General features: G+C 36.5%; 3 long non-coding RNA genes and 1 pseudogene across 4 annotated transcripts in view; 1 reads left to right on the top strand and 3 right to left on the bottom strand.

Moving 5' to 3' along the window:
- LOC309801978 (ankyrin repeat domain-containing protein 26-like) overlaps positions 1-22,251 on the top strand; it is a 119,072-nt pseudogene that overhangs the window by 43,176 nt on the left and 53,645 nt on the right. The window contains exons 12-15 of the transcript XR_014296159.1: positions 13,892-13,985; positions 16,074-16,172; positions 16,790-16,818; positions 16,911-16,983. The product of XR_014296159.1 is annotated as an ankyrin repeat domain-containing protein 26-like (transcript). The remainder of the gene's footprint in view (positions 1-13,891; positions 13,986-16,073; positions 16,173-16,789; positions 16,819-16,910; positions 16,984-22,251) is intronic.
- LOC309801987 lies at positions 851-3,127 on the bottom strand. Its single transcript, XR_014293703.1, has 2 exons — positions 2,681-3,127; positions 851-1,214 (listed from the first exon to the last, which is right to left on the bottom strand). It is a non-coding gene; the product is annotated as an uncharacterized lncRNA (long non-coding RNA).
- LOC309801984 lies at positions 3,192-5,876 on the bottom strand. The gene is made up of 3 exons (XR_014293698.1): positions 5,781-5,876; positions 3,576-4,566; positions 3,192-3,484 (listed from the first exon to the last, which is right to left on the bottom strand). It is a non-coding gene; the product is annotated as an uncharacterized lncRNA (long non-coding RNA).
- LOC309801981 lies at positions 5,899-8,499 on the bottom strand. The gene is made up of 3 exons (XR_014293693.1): positions 8,036-8,499; positions 6,796-6,908; positions 5,899-5,936 (listed from the first exon to the last, which is right to left on the bottom strand). It is a non-coding gene; the product is annotated as an uncharacterized lncRNA (long non-coding RNA).

The raw sequence follows: 22,251 nt of genomic DNA, 5'->3' as shown, positions 1-22,251 counted from the left end.
ATTTTAAACTACCCAAATAAAGGGCAAGAATATCATGTAGCAAGCTCCCTCTACCAACCTCAACGAAGACCATATACAGCTTAAAAGTTACTAGAAAACTGTAGGTAATTTTAATAAAATCACTTCAAGAATGTAGTATGGTTGTAAAACCACTACAATATGCTCTAAAATAATTTTTCTACTGAGTTAAATAAAGTCATCTGTAAATTCTGTAACAACACATTCATATTCACAAAATCTGACTGAAAAATAAACACAACTTTCCATTTCTAACACAGCATAATTCAAAAGTTCACTCTGAATGGGACTGGGTTTTTGGTTTTATTTTGGTTTTAACGCAAAGCATAATTACATAGTTATTCATAATTTGAGGTGTGTTACTTGTTTATTTAACAAAATACTGCTGCTCTGAAATAAACTTCATTTTCAGAGTGATAGTAATGTTAAAAAAAAAAAGACCATGAAAATGCAAGCTGCATTTTAAAAAGCTTATAATAATCATTTAAATTCCAATTGTATCTGTAGGTTCACAATTCTCTACTCTTAGATTTTTTAAAAAACACTTTTTATATGGTCAATCTAGATCATAATTAAGTGCATCTTAATGAAGTTTCCACTGATGTATGTAGAAATATGATTTACCAATAGCCAAATAGCATCATTTCTTTATCAAAGATAAAGATGGTACTATCTAGAAATAAAGACAATCCTTCAAGAATTTTATTTTCCTAAGTAAAAATACTTCCCAAGAGCTAAAGGCACAATTTCTATTCACATCTAGCACTGTAACCAACCATAAAATCATTACTTATTTTCAACTTAATAACTGATTGACATTTCTCAAACAAGCTGTTTTCAATCCTGATAGTTCTTTATTTTCTTTAATAAATTGCTGTTTGCAGTAGGTGTCCATCATGAGAATAATCAAAATTAGATAAATGTGACAAAAGACTGACAAAGTGTTTCACACCCTTGAGTGATACCAAGAATGGGAGAAAAGTGTTGCAAAATACGACTACTGCAGTGCTACTTATGGTCTTGCAATAAAACCAACAATGCATCAAGAGCTATCATCTCACATCCAATTTCTTCCCCTCAAGAACAATCTGAACCTCTTTGACATCCAAAGTCTCATAGGTCAGTAAAGCTTCTGCTAGATTCTTGTGCTCTTTTGCATGAGTCTTCAAGATATGTTTTGCTCGCTCATACGAATCCTGAAATACAAAGCAGATATGTAAGAGGCAGAAACCTTAGGAGAAGCAAAAACCCTAAATGAGATAAAAAGCCTTTATGCACCCTAAAAAAACTATAAAATCTATTGACTTCTAGTTATGAAAGATAAACGCATTTAAAAGCTTCGTTCCCTAAAGATAACTCTTTCATACTTCCAAATGTTACATTTTTAACCTCAAAGTCTATCATAGAGATAACTGAGGACTACTTAAACAAAAAGCTACTTAAGAAATAAAATTATACACTGTACTTATCTGCTTTCTAAATAAGGTCTGTGAACACAGAAATCTATTTCTCTTTTCAGTATACGTGCTAAAAGGAAAGGGAGTTTGCTCCTTTTGCCTCTTGAGATTTCACCAATTTACTCAATCTAGAATGGCCAGAAAAGATATAATTTCCATTCTTTTACTTGGTAACACACTCACCTCTCAATACTGTAATACAATATCATTAGAGGTGATCCCTGACTTCCATACATTTGATTTTTTTTTTTGCAACCCACCTTGAACTTTTCATTTAAATCCTTCAACTCTCTTTCCAAAGGTGAGTCTGAATTAAGTTTATCAGCTTATGAATAACAGCAGTAATAACAGTTCATTTTTGGCAGTGTCATATTTGCCTGTACAATGTTTATGCCAATATTTTACTAGCGAATTATATTTTTGTCCTTATAAACTTGGGTGGAAAATGTAAAAATGAATTTACTAAAACCAAGAAGCACAGGTCATATAAACACAATACAATTACTAGACATTTTGAACATAACCATGTCCAAGTAAAATAATCAAATTAAAGAAAATACATAAAATATTAGAAATATATCAGCTAAAGAAGAACTGAATATTTAAATCACAATGTAAATTGTTCTGGGTTTCCCTAGTGGCACAGTGGTTAAGAATCCGCCTGCCAATGCAGGGGACACGGGTTCAATCCCTGGTCCGGGAAGATCCCACATGCCGCGAAGCAACTAAGCCCACACGCCACAACCACTGAAGCCCCTCACCACAGCCACTGAAGCCCGTGCCCTAGAGCCCATGCTCAGCAACAAGAGAAGCCACCGCAATGAAAAGCAGCCCCTGCTCGCTGCAACTAGAGAAAGCCCACATGTAGCAACAAAGACCCAATGCAGCCAAAAATAAAATAAATTTATTTTAAAAAATATATATATACATATATGTGTATATATATATATAAATAAATATATATATATATATATATGTATATAAATTGTTCTTAGCCTATGGCCAGAATAAAATAAAGATCCAGTCTATGATCAGGGGTTCCAGTCTATGTCAAAGATCCAGTCTATGACATAGTTAATCACGGCAGCAACGGTGCACCTATTAACTTTATAAAACAGAGGAACTTTAGTTTTTTTGCAAGCACCCAAATATTTAGGCACATTTTGACTAAATAGATAAATAAACATTTAAAAAAAGATCATTACCCTCAGAAGGATTCTGGTTTCCTGTTCAATAGCAGATTGAGCTTCTGGACTCAGTTTCCCTGTATCACTGTAGGTCATAACTCCAAGCTAAAATCAATGAAAAGAAAGAAATCCAACAGAAAAACCTCCAACACTAATGTATGTAACAGAGGAAGTACTATCCTATACATAAGAAAATACATATCATGGGGGCAAAGAAAAAATACAATATAAAAATGCCCTTGAGGGCAAAAAAACTTCATTATTCTTCTGAAAGTAGAATACTAAAAAGTGTGAGCAAGAGGGAAAATTTTAAATCCTAAGTATCGTTCTGAGTACCTTCTTAGAAAACCTTAGCAGCTATTGTAGTCCAGAAATCCACAATTCACAGAGTACTGGAATTGCTTTATGGAGCCACAGTGATAATGTAGGAACGTGAAGTATGTGGAAAGGGCAAAGTAAGCAAGCTCAACAAGAAGGTCTTCGATGTCATATGAGTAAAAAAAGCTAAAGAATTTATATTATTTGGTTAATTCATGAAATAATAACTCTTACTGTTTGAGCAGCTGGAATGGAAAGAGTATGTTACATTTCTCAGAAAATGACATTTAGTTTAGAGTCAGCTTTGTTAAATCCATTTGGAATGAGACAGGGGAAAATCTATCAATTTATAATGAGAATCCTCTCTCACAAAGAGACACTTGGCACATCAACATTTGATACATGAGGAAGGATTAAAATTAGCCATTACCTTTTCACTCATTCCAAATTTGGTGACGATCTGCTTTGCTATTTGGGTTGCATTATCAAAATCACTGGAAGCACCTAAAATTTTGAAATATACATAAAACTCAAGTTAAAAAAATCTTTAAACCAACAAACACAATTTGAACCAAAGCTATTCTTTACAGCCAACCTGTTGTAATATGATCAGCTCCAAATATAAGTTCCTCTGCCACTCTTCCTCCCATACTGACATCCATCTGAGCAAGAAGCTGAGCTCTAGTTTCGTTCCGTCGATCATTTTCAGGCAACAGGTACACCTAGACAATTGGAAAACAAAGAAAACACAGACACAGTTTTGAAACACTTACATTAATAAGCTGAATTATCATTTGTCTCTCATGACCTTACTTAATACCATGATGCTGAAAGCTCAGCGGCATTTAATAGAGATGGTCATGGTGATTGATTACCAAACCAGCTATGTATAAAATGAGGAAAGCAAAAGTGCAGTTTATAAATAGTAAGTAGTTAATGCTGCAATACAACTGTTTGTCCCTCGTTGCACAAAAATGTTTAAAACGTCTATAGGGACGTCCCTGGTGGTGCAGTGGTTAAGAATCTGCCTGCCAATGCAGGGGACACGGTTCGAGCCCTGGTCTGGGAAGATCCCACATGCCGCGGAGCAACTCAGCCTGTGCGCCACAACTACTGGGCCCGTGCTCTAGAGCCTGCAAGCCACAACCACTGAGCCCATGTATCACAACTACTGAGGCCCGCACGCCTAGAGCCTGTGCTCTGCAACAAGAGAAGCCACCGCAATGAGAAGCCCACGCACCGCAATGAAGAGCAGCCCCCTCTCGCTTCCACTAGAGAAAGCCCGCGTGCAGCAAAGAAGACCCAACGCAGCCAAAAATAAAATTTAAAAAATAAATAAATAAGAATAAACGTCTATAATTAGAAAGATATGAAAATGAAACTTGTACTCAATGAGAAAAAACTTAGAAAAACTATTGAACCAGTCACTATGATACATAATTTCTTTCGAGGGGAAAAGAGCAACTATATATTTAAGAATTATATTTTATCTTTAGTGTAATATGCAATAATAGCGTGACCAGATTCATGCTACGCTGTGATTGTTTTGTTTTTGTTATCAATTTCCACACTTCTACGCTCAGGCCCTAAGAATAAAAATTTACTTAAGTAAAATACTCCATTAAGAAGGTATATTTAAATGAATGAAGCTCCTTTGTCTCAAAGTCATTCTTAGAGTCATATGATTTAATATCATTAATAAATATTTTAAAAGTTTGAAAGTTTAAAAAATGAGTAGATTCCACTCTACAACCCATGTAAACCATAATTTGTCAACTGAAAACCAAACTGTAAAAACTATCATCTTAATCCTTATATCAAAAGGAAAAGCTGTATTCTATTTCTAGAAAATAAACTTCTAATTTAACAGGAATATCATAACTAACCTGTTTTGAAGGCAATTCAAGATTTAAAATAAAAATTAAATTCTGAAAAACAGTAAAATTAACTATTCTTTTATCAGCAATATCAGACAAGAGGAAAGACATGGGCACTCATGCCCCCCAAAGAGTGTAACATAAGTTATAATATATTTGTTCTGTAACAGGCCAAACTGTGTTGCTCTGTTAGAGTATATATTTGCATGATTCTATACCTTTCTTTTTTATAAACTTTCTCTCAAAATTAAGAGTTTTTTTCTCAGACTTCCCTTGTGGCACAGTGGTTAAGAATCCGCCTGCCAATGCAGGGGACACGGGTTCGAGCTCTGGTCCAAGAACACTCCACATGCCGCGGAGCAACTAAGCCCATGTGCCACAGCTACTGAGCCTGAGTTCTAGAGCCCATAAGCCACAACTACTGAAGCCCACGCACCTAGAGCCCATGTTCCACAAGAAGAGAAACCACCACAATGAGAAGCCCATGCACCGCAATGAAGAGTAGCCCCCCGGGCTTCCCTGGTGGCGCAGTGGCTGGGAGTCCGCCTGCCGATGCAGGGGGCGCGGGTTCGTGCCCCGGTCCGGGAGGATCCCACGTGCCGCGGAGCGGCTGGGCCCGTGAGCCGTGGCCGCTGGGCCTGCGCGTCCGGAGCCTGTGCTCTGCGGCGGGAGAGGCCACAGCAGTGAGAGGCCTGCGTACCACAAAAAAAAAAAAAAGAGTAGCCCCCGCTTGCCGCAACTAGAGAAAGCCCGCATGCAGCAACGAAGACCCAATGCAGCCAATAATAAATAAATAAAATTTTTTAAAAAAAGAGTGAATTACCACTAAACCAAAAATTACCAAGTGGCAATTTAAAAAAAAAGATTTTTTTCTCTAGCATAATGAACAGTATAAGATAGGGAAAAAAAGAAAGAAAACATACCCATTAGGATTTTATCTTTGGAAAACTCTAGTTCCTTCATGGTTACCACTTCTTTTCCATCAACAGCTGCCTTTAAAGCAGCTTGGTTCACAAGATTCTCCAACTCTACTCCAGAAACGCCAACAGTACCTCGAGCTATGATTTCTGGATCAACAGCTATATGCAGACAGGACACAATATTAAAATTTCAGAAGAGCTAATAAAAAGCTCTTCATAAAGAACTCACATTGCAAATGAAAAAAGGAGATAGCCATCATGAACTGTAATTTTACAAAAGCTTACTTCACTAAATTCTAAGGGGAAAAAGCCAAAACTGCTAGTAAACACACCATTAAAATTGTCATTGGGACAAATCACAAAAGTTCTTATATTTAAATAACTTTGTGATAAACAGAGAAAGGTAGAGTTGCCAGATAACGATTTACAAACCTTTAATTATGGCCTAACCACAAACTGAAAAAGCACATTCATAGACATTTTGTTTTCAGAATTTCATCTTGAAATAACTTTGGACATAAAAGCCCCCCTTATTATCAGAAACATACTTGGTTTTAAGAATTGATTCAGATATCTTTGAAAATACTGCAGCTTTAATAGCTGCTTTTATTACTCAGGTAGTTCCATAATATTTCCATGTGTTTTGTTTTATAGTCTGCTTCCCCTCTTTTGGCCCCAAAGTGACTATATCATGAGGTACTATGCTCATAATATACAGGTGCTTTTTATATGATTTTATATTTTACATTCATCTAAAGAAACATTTATACATAGATTTCATCAAGTATTATCTAAGTACTCAAAAGAAAACTTTCTTTAGAATCGGGATTCAAAATGACAGAATCTCTGGACACATGTTCATTGAGAAATGGACTTTATGGACAAACAAGAGGAGAGAAAACTAGACATTTAAAGGAATTTGTCTTTTAAGACATCCTGAGTAAGGACCACAAACAGGGTGGATTGATATATTACCATTTTATGGAGATAATGTCTGTATCGTCGAATTAAGACTTACACTGATCAAACTTTATTTTATTGAGATACCACTTCAAGATTTCTGTTCGACCTTTTACATCTGGCCTGGGAACTGTAACCTGCATGTCAAAACGACCAGGACGTATTAAGGCGCTAAAGGGAGAATACAAAAAGAAAATATAAATTAATAAGCTGACTGTGCTGAAGGTCAAGTTAAACAGGACTGACATCCTAAAGAGAAGATGGAAAGACAATGGCAACCAATATTTATTTTGAACATAAATATTCAGATTAGTTCCTTATAAAACGTGGCTCAAAGAACAGTTTCAATAACCAGAAGGCAGAACAAAGGTTCATATAGATAAATGTGTGCATCTAGATAGCATACAACCCTTCAGAGACAAAGACATGCAAGTCGGCCAGTCAAGGAACAAATAATTCTACAGCAACCTCTTATGAGAGCTACACATCCATCTTACTGCTATTAAGTACAAAATGTTAAACTAGAGTCTTAGGCAAGAACCAACTATTAGATCAAATGAAAGTATGAATAACTTCTATGTAATAAAACCAATAAAACTTTTAAACTATAGTAAATTTTATTCTAAAAATCCTCTCTACCCCCCACCCAAAAGCTTTGTGATGTTTAAGTTGTGAGAAGATTCTTTTAGCAGCTTTACTGAGATGCAATTTTCATATCATAGAATTTGAAGTCGAAAACCCAGTGTTGTTTTTTTTAACATCATTATTGGAGTATAATTTGCTTTACCATGTTGTGTTATTTTCTGCTGTATAACAAAGTGAATCAGATATACATATACATATGTCCCCATATCCCCTCCCTCTTGCATCTCCCTCCCTGCCACCCTCCCTATCCCACCCCTCTAGGTGGTCACAAAGCACCGAGCTGATCTCCCTGTGCTGTGCCGCTGCTTCCCACTAGCTATCTATTTTACGTTTGGTAGTGTAACCCAGTGGTTTTTAATATATTCAGAGTTGCCCAACCATCACCACAATCTAATTTTAGAGAATCTTTACCCCCTCCCTCTCTTCTCCAGCTGAAAGAAACCCCAAATCTACTGGCAGTTATTCCCCATTTTCCCTAACCTCTGGCAACCACTAAATTCCTTTCTGTTGCTATGGATCTGCTTATTCTAGACATTTCATATAAAAGCAATCATATAATATGTGATGTTTTGTGATGGGTTTCCTTCACTTAGCACAATATTTTTAAAGTTCATCACTATTCTAGAATATATCACAAAAATTTTAATACTTACTTATCTAATGCCTCTGGGAAGTTTGTGGCTCCTATGATGATAACTCCTTCGTTGGGCTTAAAACTATTATAAAAAAAAAAAAGGACCTATTCATTGAAAATTAAAACAGCACACATGTAGAAATGTTCTATGCAAAACTGTTTATCGTTAATCTTACTAACAGCAAAGAAAAGGGATTGATCTTTTTAATGCCCAAAATGATAAGGCATCTCTAATTGTTTTCTTAAAATGCCAGTGCACTTCAATAAAAGTGTTAATAATAAATCACCAAGTCATCCGTGGTTACATACCTTCATAATAATTTTTCTAGTTAGGAAGAGATGACCTGACACAAAAAGCTTGAGTCCCCGACTAATTTTTGAAAAACATTTTCAAGTTTACCAATTCAAATTATTTGCTCCTAGACTTCCAGAATGTCTTATATGACTTTAAGAAACAATTTTTTGATCTACAGCAACACTCAAAATAGGGTTTTATATTTCTTTTGTACATCATAGTAGTACTTAAAAATGCCTTATCATTCCATAATCACATAAACATTCTCTTCTACAATTTCAAACTTGTCTTTTCAGATTAATTTTTGAAAAGGAGTGTTCTTGTAGTCTCTTGAGTTGGTGTTTTACAATTAAATCTTTTCATTAAACTTAAAAATGCTTATTGCTATAATATCCAGGAAATGAATATTTGCGCATATTCGTGAAAGAGTATATTTTATATCCTTAAACAAATGTTGCAATATATAATCGAAAAATTGAATCTCATAGTTTTCTTCCCCAGTCTTGTTTATATTTTCAAAAGTTCAGAATTCTGCATAGGTTTGCATCATTTAATTATACCAGGTTAGTATATTATACAGATATTTATCTTAACATCATATGCTTTTCCTGAATAAGTTTATCTATTACTAATCCAAATGCATTTATCCAAATCTTTCCTCTAAGTCCCCTGGGTGCCTCAAATTTGTTATGCCCCAAACTGAAGACATTGTCCCTGATGCTTTCCTCTTTCCTGACTCTGTAAGCTACTCTGTCATCTGTCTTCCCCATCCTAGTAGATAACATCACTGAAATACCAAAGCAGGAAAAATCCTGGACTCCATCCCTCCCTGAAATCACCACATCCTGTTGCTCATCAAGTTCAGTATTTTCTACCTGCTTACCATTTTTCATTTCCTATTACTTTCTCACTTATAATTTTGAAATGCTCTTTTCTAGTTTTGCTCCCCTGATGTTCATCTTTACGTTGCTGCCAGAGTGACCTTTCTAAAATATATTTGTGAAGATGTAACACCTCTACTTATGTAGTGGATCCCCATCACATGAAGGAGAAAGTTCATGTTCTAGGAGGACACTTGCTTTTTTTGGTTTGGCTCTGATCCTCCAGTTGTGTCTCTCCATACCATTCCCGGTAACTGTGTTCTAGTTTTCCACGTGACTTGTTATGTTGTTTCACGCCTCGTCCTTTTGCTCAGGCTGCCTTTTCTAGAATCCCCTTCACTTCCCCGCTCTACACTGTGTGTGTCTTTTAAGACACAGACCTGTCTTTGCAGCATTTCCTGAGCTACCCAGATACAGCTGACTCCTCTTTCCTGTGTGCCCTTCCTGTACTCTGTTCACATCAGTTGTAGAGCTTTTGAATGATACTTTGCTGTTCTTACTTGTTTTCATGTAGCTCTACTTCTCCTGGAATACAGAGCAGAATCGGTCTTCTATTTATATTTCCAACTTTTCTCCCAGGATAGTGCCTATGATTTGCCAGATCCAGTAAATGTTTGTGGTCTTACTGATTGATTGAATGACCAAATGAGTGAATATGATGTTTTCTGGAATGAGGTGTTTGTTTTGTTTTGTTTTTATAGGAAGGAGCAACAAATCCAGAAATTGAGGAAAAAGGAAACGATACTGATATTGAACGTGCTCCACAGGAGCAAACAGATCATAAGAATTTGACTTCTTTTTTTTTTTTTTTTGCGGTACGCAAGCCTCTCACTGTTATGGCCTCTCCCGTTGCGGAGCATAGGCTCCGGATGCGCAGGCTCAGCGGCCATGGCTCACGGGCCCAGCCGCTCCGCGGCATGTGGGATCTTCCCGGACCAGGGCACGAACCCGTGTCCCCGGCATCGGCAGGTAGACTCTCAACCACTGCGCCACCAGGGAAGCCCAATTTGACTTCTTTTGATGGAGCTCAGAAAAATAATAGGAGTGGTAATTTAGTGAATATTTATGAATTTTTTCTATGCTTAAAGGCTAGTCTAAAAACATCTAAAGTGTGTAGATCCAAATATACTATCCATTTCTTTCTTTTTTTTTTTTTTTTTTTGCAGTACGTGGGCCTCTCACTGCTGTTGCCTGTCCCGTTGCGGAGCACAGGCTCCGGACGCGCAGGCCCAGCGGCCACGGCTCACGGGTCCAGCCGCTCAGCGGCATGTGGGATCTTCCCGTACCAGGGCACGAATCCGTATCCCCTGCATCGGCAGGCGGACCCTCAACCACTGCGCAACCAGTGAAGCCCTTTTTTTTTTTCCATTTCTTTTTAAGTATGTTTCTTTTGCTCCGTTTCTTCAGAAGTATCCCAACTACTACCAACTTTTTCTTCCTGAAAATGCCTCACCCCTCTGAAATTCTTTTCTGCTACTTTATTTTATTTAAATATTTGTGGATGGAGATAGACATATATGTATTTAAAATTCATAGTAGTAAATGTTCTCATTAATGTATCTGTGGCTGCATTTTACAGATATGATGTCAGCATTAGGATTAGGAGAAGAGGAAGGTATAGAATCACCTTGGGATTCTGAGGTACTGTCTTCTATTATTATTATTTTTTTTTTATTTTAAAATATAAGCACAGTGATGTTAAAACATAAAAGGGGGGGTGCTTTGACTTTACTTCCTCACCTTTGCATTTGCCCATCAAAAGTTTTTCCTTACATTTTTAACCTGTAATTAATTAAATAATTGTGTGCTAAGTATAATAACTACCACATAGTGCACTTTTGTTAATTTGCAAGATTCACCTAATGAAACCAGTGTAGCACAGAGCAAAAACCAAGGCTTAGAAGCCATAAGGAATCAGTTTGGGTTCTGAAGTTAAATTTATCTAAAAACTGAAGCATTATTCCAGGTCAGCCTATGGCCAAATGTATGTTTCTTTTTTCTTTTCTTTTTTTTAAAAATTTTTGTTGGAGTCTAGTTGATTTACAATGTTGTGTTAGTTTCAGATATACAGCAAAGTGAATCAGTTATACATATATCCACTCTTTTTTCGATGCCTTCCCCATATAGGCCATTACAGAGTTTTCAGTAGAGTTCTCTGTGCTATACAGGAGGTCCTTATTATTGATCTATTTTATATATAGTAGGGTGTATCTGTCAGTCCCAGTCTCCGAAGCAAATGTATGTTTCTTTGGTACATATGGATGTGTAAAACTCCTAGTGAGGTTCAGAGAGAAACAGGTTAAAATGTAGTTTTTTACCACTTAGACCTGAAAAAGATAGTGCCTGAGACTTGAAAGTATTATTACATTTGGATTTTCAAATAGATCTGCAAGGAACGTTTCAAGAGAAGCAAAAGAATGGGGAATAATAAGTATGTGGCGTTATAATAACAACAGTTAGGTTTAGCGATGTTTTAATAAGTACACACCATTTTGGATAACTAGTGTGTGTTGAGTACCTTAATGGCAGCCATACTTGAAGTAACGTAAATATAAAGTAATGATGACCTGTTGTAAGGTGACAGCTATGGAAAGAGATAAGAAGGGCCTGATCTGTTAGATATAGGCAGCTGCTGCAGTGATACATCACTGTGTTTAAAGTCAAAAGACATGGTAGCATCCTGGTTCTGTCACGAGCTGTGGGATCTCGGAAAGACTTGTCTACCCTGGTTGAGCGTCAATGACCTCCTTCGTAAAAATGGTACTGGTACCCACTTCTCAGGTATGTGTAGGGAACAGATGTGGTAAGAGCTGTGAACACACCTTGTAAACTGTAAAGGGTGCTATAGAAATGTAAGACAAAAATGATCACAGTGCATGGACATATATACACTACCAAACGTAAGGTAGATAGATAGTGGGAAGCAGCCGCAGAGCACAGGGAGATCAGCTCGGTGCTTTGTGACCGCCTGGAGGGGTGGGATGGGGAGAGTGGGAGGGAGGGAGATGCATGAGGGAAGGGATGTGGGAACAGATGTATATGTATGACTGATGCACTTTTGTTATAAAGCAGAAACTAATAAACAATGATCACAGTGGCAATTAGTGACTCACTAAATGCTGGGGCACTTTTTTAAAACCTGAAGGACAATAAAATGACAGTAGTGTTAAGAATAGGAAAATTAGAACGGGCATGTGGATTTCTAGCTTGGGGTATGTTAAGTTTCTATAGACTGTTATCGGAGATCTCCTATAGGTATCAAGTGCTTTGGTACTTGAGGTCCTCTCGACATTTTAAATGTTTTGATCTTAAATAAATTCCTGTTATTGAATACCAACTATGTACTGGGCAGTTAGACACTGACTGTACCAATTGAGGGGTTAGGCTGTAGTGGTGGGAACCAAACAGGAATCCTTTATAAGTCACTGTTAAGTCCTTCATGTAAAGAAAATTGAGAGGGCTTCCCTGGTGGCGCAGTGGTTGAGAGCCCACCTGCCGATGCAGGGGACACAGGTTCGTGCCCCGGTCCGGGAAGATGCCACGTACCGCGGAGCGGCTGCACCCGTGAGCCATGGCCGCTAAGCCTGCGCGTCCAGAGCCTGTGCTCCTCAACGGGAGAGGCCACAACAGTGAGAGGCAAAGAACATGGAGAATGTTACGTCAGACAACATTGAGAGTGTTTGTAGTTAGGATGGGGATGGGGGTGGGAGTGGAATTTAGGTAGTCAGAAAAGATCTGCATGTGAGAAAAGCTACCAAGGGGAGGATGGGAAGGAGCCAGTCACGTGAGGGTCCAGGGGAGGGACGTTCTGGACAGAGAGAGCAGCGGATCCCATCTGTTCGTCATTACACTCTCGCATCTTGGAAGGACCAGGAAACAGGAAGTGGGGTAACTGTCCTTACAATCACTTTTATCATTGTTGTTGTATGTAGAAAATAAAATGTGCATAAGAAAAGCTTGGCACATTTAGATGCTTAATAAATAAAAGTTCTTATTCTTCCCTTATTAAAGCTTGCTGTACTTTTTTGAAGAGTTGCATAACTATATTTAAATTTTCTGCTATTATTTAAACATAAAAGTTTTTCTTACTACTTCGCTATTTTATTCAACTCTTTTTCCTATCAATAAAAATTTTATCAAATAACAGATTCTTATAAGCCCTTGTTTACCTAAATGAAGCAGCTTCTACTGCTGTTCTGTTTATGCTCAACATGACATACTTCATGGTTTCTTTTCATGCCAAGTATATTATTTTAATACTAAAAAATTTCTGTCTTTAGAAATATTTTAAATTTATAGCAAGTGTACTTATTAAAGAATTTATTTAAACACATATTTTTAAAAAATACTCTCTTCTTTTGCCAAGGAATGCAAAGTAGAGTTAGGTGTTTTGAAGGTAATTGTTTGCTGAAATGTGCCTGTAGGTCAGGCACATTTTTCGTCTGTGAAAATAATTCCTCTGGCTTTCCATGCTCAGTTTACAGAGTCAGTAGCCAAATGAGGATAAAAGATAGACTTGATCTAGAGAGTGTATATGAAGTTTTCTATTTCAATGTTTGGGTTTTCAATGCATGCTTCTCTTATTTTTAAATCTAATTGCTTGTAAAGTAGGAAATTTTTAAAAAGTAGGGTATTTTCAGCTATTAGAAGGGGATTAGGAAAGCTTTATGCAACTCATTATTAATATCAATTTTAACAGAGTATCTCTGAGAGTCTTCCAGAGAAGTATGTTGATCATTTATCTGGAGCTGCAGGTCAAAGAGGAAAAAATATATTAAATGGACAAGTAGAAGGTAAGAACTATATTTTTATGAAAAAGTCATTTGACAGCATGTTGATTTAAAATGGGAATTCTGATATATTCTAACAGCCAAAGAAAATCACCTGTCGGTTAAGAGGAAGAATCATTCCTCACACTGATTTCAAGTTGACCTGAGCCTGTCTCATTCTGGAAAAGAAGTGCTGTATCAGAAGAACTAAGCAGCTACGTCTTTTTTTCTTGTCAAAAATCCATCAGCAGTTTTTAGGCAGTTTTTATTTGGCCAAAAAGCAGGGCTTCAATACTTAACTGTGTGCTGAGTTCTATTTAAGCTCTGAGTGTCCAGATGTTCTTTTGCAGACAACATGCCATGATATAATCATCTATCTCCATGTCTGTTACCAAGTTACACTGTGAAGTGTGCCACCCTTTTGAGGTGGTCCTCAAAGACACAGTTTGCTTGTTGTTTAACCAAGTGTCCTAAAGCATGTACCTGAAGTTATATCATTTTTTAGTCTAAAAAGCTATGCAGCTTATATTCTGAAAACTATTAAAAAACGTAACACTGTTGATGCAAAAAAAAAAGGAAATCACCTGTCAAATGCATAGTGAGGAAAAAGACGAGAAAAGGAGGGAAGCTGTGTATCTTATCTGGTGTCAGCCACAGATTAAATTGAGAGTCCCCTTTAAGGAGCTAAATTATTAGTTCTGTTTCAAGGTACTCTACACCCTAGGGAAAGTCGGGAAATGAGGAAGAGGAAAGAAGGACTAAAGAATGAGAGAGGCAGAGGTTACAGGGAGTAAATGAAGGAAAAGGAAGCAGGGGTCTGTGGAGGACGGGGGCAAAGTAAAATAGGTCTTTAGAAAAGGGAAGAGAAGAATATTTGAAACGTGAGACAAATTTGAAGTGAGCTTCCAACACCGAAACTTGTCAGAGACGAACAGCAAAGCTTTCCCACTCTTACTGTGGGAATGTAGAAGCAGACTGATAGATCAGAGTTTCTCAAATTTTAATTAGTCCCCTGGGGACCTTGTGGAAAGTGCACATGCTGAGCAGCAGGTCTGGGATTGTGCATTTCTGACAAGCTCTCAGAGTAGCAAGGGTGTAGGCTTGCATTGAGAGAAATCTGGAAGAGGAGCCACTGGATAGTTCAAGACAGAACAGGATCAAGGAAGAGCATTATTATTTTTTCTTTCTGAGTGTGTTTATATCATTTTTTATACCAATGCTTCCATATTCCATATTTAAATATTCCATATTTAAGAGGGTAGCAAAGCGTTGAAGTAGAACTTATAGATGTAAGGTGTCACTGCTAAGCAAAGAGGAAAAAAGAAGTGGTGGGGATGATCCATAAAAAGAATGTCAAAGGGGGAGAATTAAGACCACAGATCCAGAGACTACCTTTGAAGAGGAAAGAATATAGTGAAAGGAAAGAGGGGGGAAAGAAGGGTGTTAGGGAGGTGATTGTGGAGGTGATGAGGAAACGTGAGAGAACTCTCGTTAGATGACTTTAGTGTATTTACACTGAAACAAGGTTAGGTCATTGCTGCTCCAGAGAGTACTGGAAGCAGGAGTGGGTGCTAGAATTGAGGTAAACCCCAGCTCCTCCTTGTAACTATCAGGCATCAAAGATATATGTTGTGTTGGTATGTGTTATTCAAATGAGATTAATTTGAATATGGAAGCATTGGCTGTTTTTGTTTTTTTTTTTAAGATAGCTTTTTTTTTTTTTTTTTTTTTTTGGCTGCTTGGCTTGGCATGTGGGATCTTAATTTCCCCGACCAGGGATTGAACCCGTGCCCCCTGCAGTAGAAGCATGGGGTCTTCACCACTGGACCACCAGGGGAGTCCCTAAGATAGCTAATTTTTTGCTGATAATTGTTTCACAAAAATCCTTTTAAACATTAGCATGATATACTGAACCAAACTAATTTTGGAAACAAAAGAAATTAATAGGGTTCATTCCCTAAATGCTAAAATTGCTATTTTCAGTAAATACTACACTGATTTTGAAATATGAAAGATTTTTAATATCTAATAATTCTGTGGCAGTAAAATTTACTTTTTCCTTTTTGATAATCGTACTTCGATATTGAAAACTTATAATACGTTATTTTTTAGATGTGCCTTATATACCTTCTTGCATGAGTGGATCGAGAAACTTTAAGATGACTAAACTAGAGGATCCAAGAAATGTAGGCATACCAGTAGCCCACATGGGTATGGAAAAACATGAATATTTTTATGAACTATTATTCTACAAGTGTATATCCAAGCTGATCAGTTCATAACCCTTTCTCTGATGAGAAATGAATTATACATTCAACTGAACTCTCATCCCAACTGTGCACTTCCTAAATTACAGGACAAATTGAAGAACATGATAAATACTTGTAGTATAATGGTGTAAATGATGCTGCTGTATTGCATTCAAGATATGCTGTTGCATTTTACCATCAGCTTTCACATTTACCTTCTCGGGGTCATGATTTGTTGCTCTGATTAAAGATCACTTTTCTCCTCATCAATCAGCATGTTCACATTGGTACATGTGCATTTTTCTATTTTATAAAGGCTTTTGGAACATAATCTTCCTTTTGAAGTCTTAACTGCATGTTTTGTTAAACCTGTACTCCTATTTTTTCTTCAGTATCTATAGTGGATTCATATGTCTGTCTTGTTGCAGTCCTAACTTCCCCCAAGAAACAAAACACCAAAACCTAAAGTATTCACTGCCAAGGCCAAGCATGAGGATTCTGCTCAGTACTAACTGTATGAATATATAGTTGGCTTTCATAGTTACGTGTAATTGATTCTATGTCCCTTTTGCCTTTTAGATTCTCCTGGAAAATATCCTCACTTGAAGGTAAAAACTTATATTTTTGTCTTGAATTATTAACTACAGATTGTATCAAATGTACATTATTTATTAATCAACTTGTTTCAAAACCCATTCAGCCTGCAGTTGGAGTGAAAGATTCTGTTCCTAGTAAAACAGTAGGAATGAAGGATTTACAAACATCCAGATCAGGTAAATTTTGCAGTGCAAATTTCACTCTGGAAAGAGGTACACTAAAATATTTGAAACGCTCACAGCCTTCATATTCCTAATTCTTTTTTCTTTTGTTTTTTCAAGTTTAATTGAAGGATTTGACATAAATAAGGCACATGTTATTGTTGGTATCCACGTTTTGAAAAAAAGATATTTACAAGCATAAGAAAAAGATATTTTTAAAATGTAAGCTTTAACTCAGATGTTTCTATGTACGCTTCAATACCCTAAAGTTCTCAGTTTGGAATCTCTGTACTTCTTAGGGATTCTCAGAGGTAAATTATTAGATTCTAAGATTTTTCCAGTTTTATAAAATGCTTATTTGAATTCAGACCTTAACCTAGAATAAAGCTTCACTTGCTAACATGTCAATTGTATTTCAAATTTAATTATTTCATTTTAGTGGTGTTACACGGATGAGCTTAAGCCAACTAGATGTTTTGATTAGCAGACTCTGTGTGTGTGTGTGTGTGTGTGTGTGTGTGTGGTCTTTGATTATTAAAAGTGGGGGAAAGTAATCATACCTTAATGACGATTTGATAGACACAATCTTTTAAAACAGTAATTCTGAACGTTTTGGGCTTTAAGATCCTTTTATTTATTTGTTTGTTATTTTTTATGATGCAGATATAGGATCCTTTTATACTTTTAAAAATTATTGAGAATTCCAAGGAACTTTTGTTTAAGTAGGTTGTATCTACTGATGTTTACTGTATTGGAAAATAAAACTGAAAAATTTAAAATACAAGCACACACAGTCATACATTCTATTAGCCATTAGAAGTATGATGTTATCACATATCTTGTCTCTGGAAATCGCCTCTGTACACTTAAAACAGAATGAGAATGGAAATAACGTTTACTGTTATTGTGAAATAGTTTTGACCTCTTGGACCCCTTGAACGGTTGAGTCTTGGGACTCCAGGGATGCTCAGGTGACACTTGAGAACCACTGTTTTAAACCATTTACAGAGGTCATGGATGTGAAATGATAAAGGGACCCTTGTGATGAAACAGGCTTTAAACTTTCACTTTTACATTTCTTGCTTTTTTCTTTTATTTGTCTTTTTTTTTAATATATACAGCAGGTTTTTATTAGTCATCAATTTTATACACATCAGTGTATACATGTCATTCCCAATTGCCCAATTCATCCTACCACCGTCCCCAACCCCCTGCGGTTTTAACCCCTTGGTGTCCATACGTTTGTTCTCTACAACTGTGCCTCCATTTCTGCCCTGCAAACCAGTTCACCTGTACCACTTTTCTACGTTCCACATATATGCGTTAATATACGATATTTGTTTTTCTCTTCTGACTGACTACACTCTGTATGACAGTCTCTAGATCCATCCACGTCTGAACAAATGACCCAATTTCATTCCTTTTTATGGTTGAGTAATATTCCATTGTATATATGTACCCCATCTTCTTTATCCATTCGTCTGTCGATGGGCATTTAGGTTGCTTCCATGACCTGCCTACGTTAAATAGTGCTGCAATGAACATTGGGGTGCATGTGTCTTTTTGAATTATGGTTTTCTCTGGGTATATGCCCAGTAGTGGGATTGCTGGATCATATGGTAATTCTATTTTTAGTTTTTTAAGGAACCTCCATACTGTTGTCCATAGTGGCTGTATCAGTTACATTCCCACCAACAGTGCAAGAGGGTTCTCTTTTCTCCATACCCTCTCCAGCATTTGTTGTTTGTACATTTTCTGATGAAGCCCATTCTAACTGGTGTGAGGTGATACCTCATTCTAGTTTTGATTTGTATTTCTCTAATAATTAGTGATGTTGAACAGCTTTTCATGTGCTTCTTGGCCATCTGTATGTCTTCTTTGGAGAACTGTCTATCTAGGTCTTCTGCCCATTTTTGGATTGGGTTGTTTGTTTTTTTAATATTGAGCTGCATGAGCTGTTTATATGTTTTGGAGATTAATCCTTTGTCCATTGATTTGTTTGCAAATATTTTCTCCCATTCTGAGGGTTGTCTTTTTATCTTGTTTATGGTTTCCTTTCCTGTGCAAAAGCTTTGAAGTTTCACTAGGTCCCATTTGTTTATTTTTGTTTTTATTTCCATTACTCTAGGAGGTGGATCAAAAAAGATCTTGCTGTGATTAATGTCAAAGAGTGTTCTTCCTATGTTTTCCTCTAAGAGATTTATAGTGTTCAGTCTTACATTTAGGTCTCTAATCCATTTTGAGTTTATTTTTGTGTATGGTGTTAGGGAGTGTTCTGATATCATTCTTTCCATGTATCTGTCCAGTTTTCCCAGCACCACTTATTGAAGAGACTGTCTTTTCTCCATTGTATATCCTTGCCTCCTTTGTCATAGATTAGTTGACCATAGGTGCATGGGTTTCCCTCTGGGCTTTCTATCTTGTTCCATTGATCTATGTTTCTGTTTTTCTGCCAGTACCATATTGTCTTGATTACTGTAGCTTTGTAATATAGCCTGACGTCAGGGAGTCTGATTCCTCCAGCTGCGTTTTTTTCCCTCAAGACTGCTTTGGGTATTCGGGGTCTTTTTTGTCTCCATACAAATTGTAAGATTTTTTGTTCTAGTTCTGTAAAAAATGCCATTGGTAATTTGATAGGGATTGCATTGAATCTGTACATTGCTTTGTGTAGTATAGTCATTTTCACAATATTGATTCTTCCAATCCAAGAACATGGTTTATCTCTCCATCTGTTGGTATCATCTTTAATTTCTTTCATCAGTGTCTTATACTTTTCTGCATACAGATCTTTTGTCTCCCTAGGTAGGTTTATTCCTAGGTATTTTATTCTTTTTGTTGCAATGGTAAATGAGAGTGTTTCCTTAATTTCTCTTTCATATTTTTCATCATTAGTGTATAGGAATGCAAGAGATTTCGGTGCATTAATTTTGTATCCCGCAACTTTACCAAATTCTTTGATTAGCTCTAGTAGTTTTCTGGTGGCATCTTTAGGATTCTCTATGTATAGTATCAGGTCATCTGCAAACAGTGACAGTTTTACTACTTCTTTTGCAATTTATATTCCTTTTATTTCTTTTTCTTCCCTGATTGCTGAGGCTAGGACTTCCAAAACTATGTTGAATAATAGTGGTGAGAGTGGACATCCTTGTCTTGTTCCTGATCTTAGAGGAAATGGTTTCAGTTTTTCACCATTGAGAATAATGTTTGCTGTGTGTTTGTAATATATGACCTTTATTATGTTGAGGTAGGTTCCCTCTATGCCCACTTTCTGGAGAGTTTTTATCATAAATTGGTGTTGAATTTTGTTGAAAGCTTTTTCTGCATCTATTGAGATGATCATATGGTTTTTATTCTTCAATTTGTTAATATGGTGTATCACATTGATTGATTTGTGTATATTGAAGAATCCTTGCATCCCTGGGATAAATCCCAGTTGATCATGGTGTATGATCCTTTTAATGCATTGTTGGATTCTGTTTGCTAGTATTTTGTTGAGGATTTTTGCATCTATATTCATCAGTGATATTGGTCTGTAATTTGCTTTTTTTGTCATATCTTTGTCTGGTTTTGGTATCAGGATGATGGTGGCCTCATAAAATGAGTTTGGGAGTGCTCCTTCCTCTGCAATTTTTTGGAAGAGTTTGAGAAGGATGGGTGTTAGCTCTCCTCTAAATGTTTGATAAAATTCACCTGTGAAACCATCTGCTCCTGGATTTTTGTTTGTTGGAAGATTTTTCATCACAGCTTCAATTTCATTACTTGTGATTGGTCTGTTCATATTTTCTGTTTCTCCTGGTTCAGTCTTGGAATGTTATACCTTTCTAAGAATTTGTCCATTTCTTCCAGGTTGTCCATTTTATTGGCATAGAGTTGCTTGTAGTAGTCTCTTAAGATGCTTTGTCTTTCTGCGGTGTCTGTTGTAACTTCTCCTTTTTCATTTCTAATTTTATTGATTTGAGTCCTCTCCCTCTTTTTCTTGATGAGTCTGGCTAATGGTTTATCAATTTTGTTTATCTTCTCAAAGAACCAGCTTTTAGTTTTATTGATCTTTGCTATTGTTTTCTTTCTGTCTATTTCATTTATTTCTGCTCTGATCTTTATGTTTTCTTTCCTTCTGCTAACTTTGGGTTTTGCTTGTTCTTCTTTCTCTAGTTCCTTTAGGTATAAAGTTAGATTATTTATTTGAGATTTTTCTTGTTTCTTGAGGTAGGCTTGTATAGCTATAAACTTCCCTCTTAAGACTGCTTTTGCTGCATCCCATAGGTTTTGGATTGTTGTGTTTTCATTGTCATTTGTCTCTAGGTATTTTTTGATTTCCTCTTGGATTTCTTCAGTGATCTCTTGGTTATTTAGTAATTTACTGTTTAGCCTCCATGTGTTTGTGTATTTTATGTTTTTCCACTGTAATTCATTTCTAATCTCATAGTGTTGTGGTCAGAAAAGATGCTTGATATGATTTCAATTTTCTTAAATTTACTGAGGCTTGGTTTGTGACCCAAGATGTGATTTATCCTGGAGAATGTTCTGTGCGCACTTGAGAAGAAAGTGTAATCTGCTGTTTTTGGATGGAATGTCCTATAAATATCAATTAAATCTATCTGGTCTATAGTGTCATTTAAAGCTTCTGTTTCCTCATTTATTTACATTTTGGATGATCTGTCCATTGGTGCAAGTGAGGTGTTAAAGTCCCCCACTATTATTGTGTTACTGTTGATTTCCTCTTTTACAGCTGTTAGCCGTTGCCTTATATATTGAGGTGGTCCTATGTTGAGTGCATATATATTTATAATTGTTATATATTCTTCTTGGATTGATCCCTTGATCATTATATAGTGTCCTTCCTTGTCTTTTGTAACATTCTTTATTTTAAAGTCTATTTTATCTGATATGCGTATTGCTACTCCAGCTTTCTTTTGATTTCCATTTGCATGGAATATCTTCTTCCATCCCCTCACTTTCAGTCTATATGTGTCTGTAGGTCTGAAGTGGGGCTCTTGTAGACAGCATATATATGGGTCTTGTGTTTGTATCCATTCAGCAAGCCTGTGTCTTTTGGTTGGAGCATTTGATCCATTCACGTTTAAGGTAATTATCAATATGTATGTTCCTATGACCATTTTCTTAATTCTTTTGGGTTTGTTTTTGTAGGTCCTTTTCTTCTCTTGTGTTTCCCACTTATAAAAGTTCCTTTAGCATTTGTTGTAGAGCTGGTTTGTGGTGCTGAATTCTCTTAGCTTTTGCTTGTCTGTAAAGCTTTTGATTTCTCCGTGGAGTCTGAATGAG

This window comes from Mesoplodon mirus (assembly GCF_964341445.2).
Source record: "Mesoplodon mirus genome assembly, chromosome: 4".
In the NCBI taxonomy this organism is placed as follows: domain Eukaryota; kingdom Metazoa; phylum Chordata; class Mammalia; order Artiodactyla; family Ziphiidae; genus Mesoplodon; species Mesoplodon mirus.
This window is presented reverse-complemented; position numbering and strand designations above follow the sequence as displayed.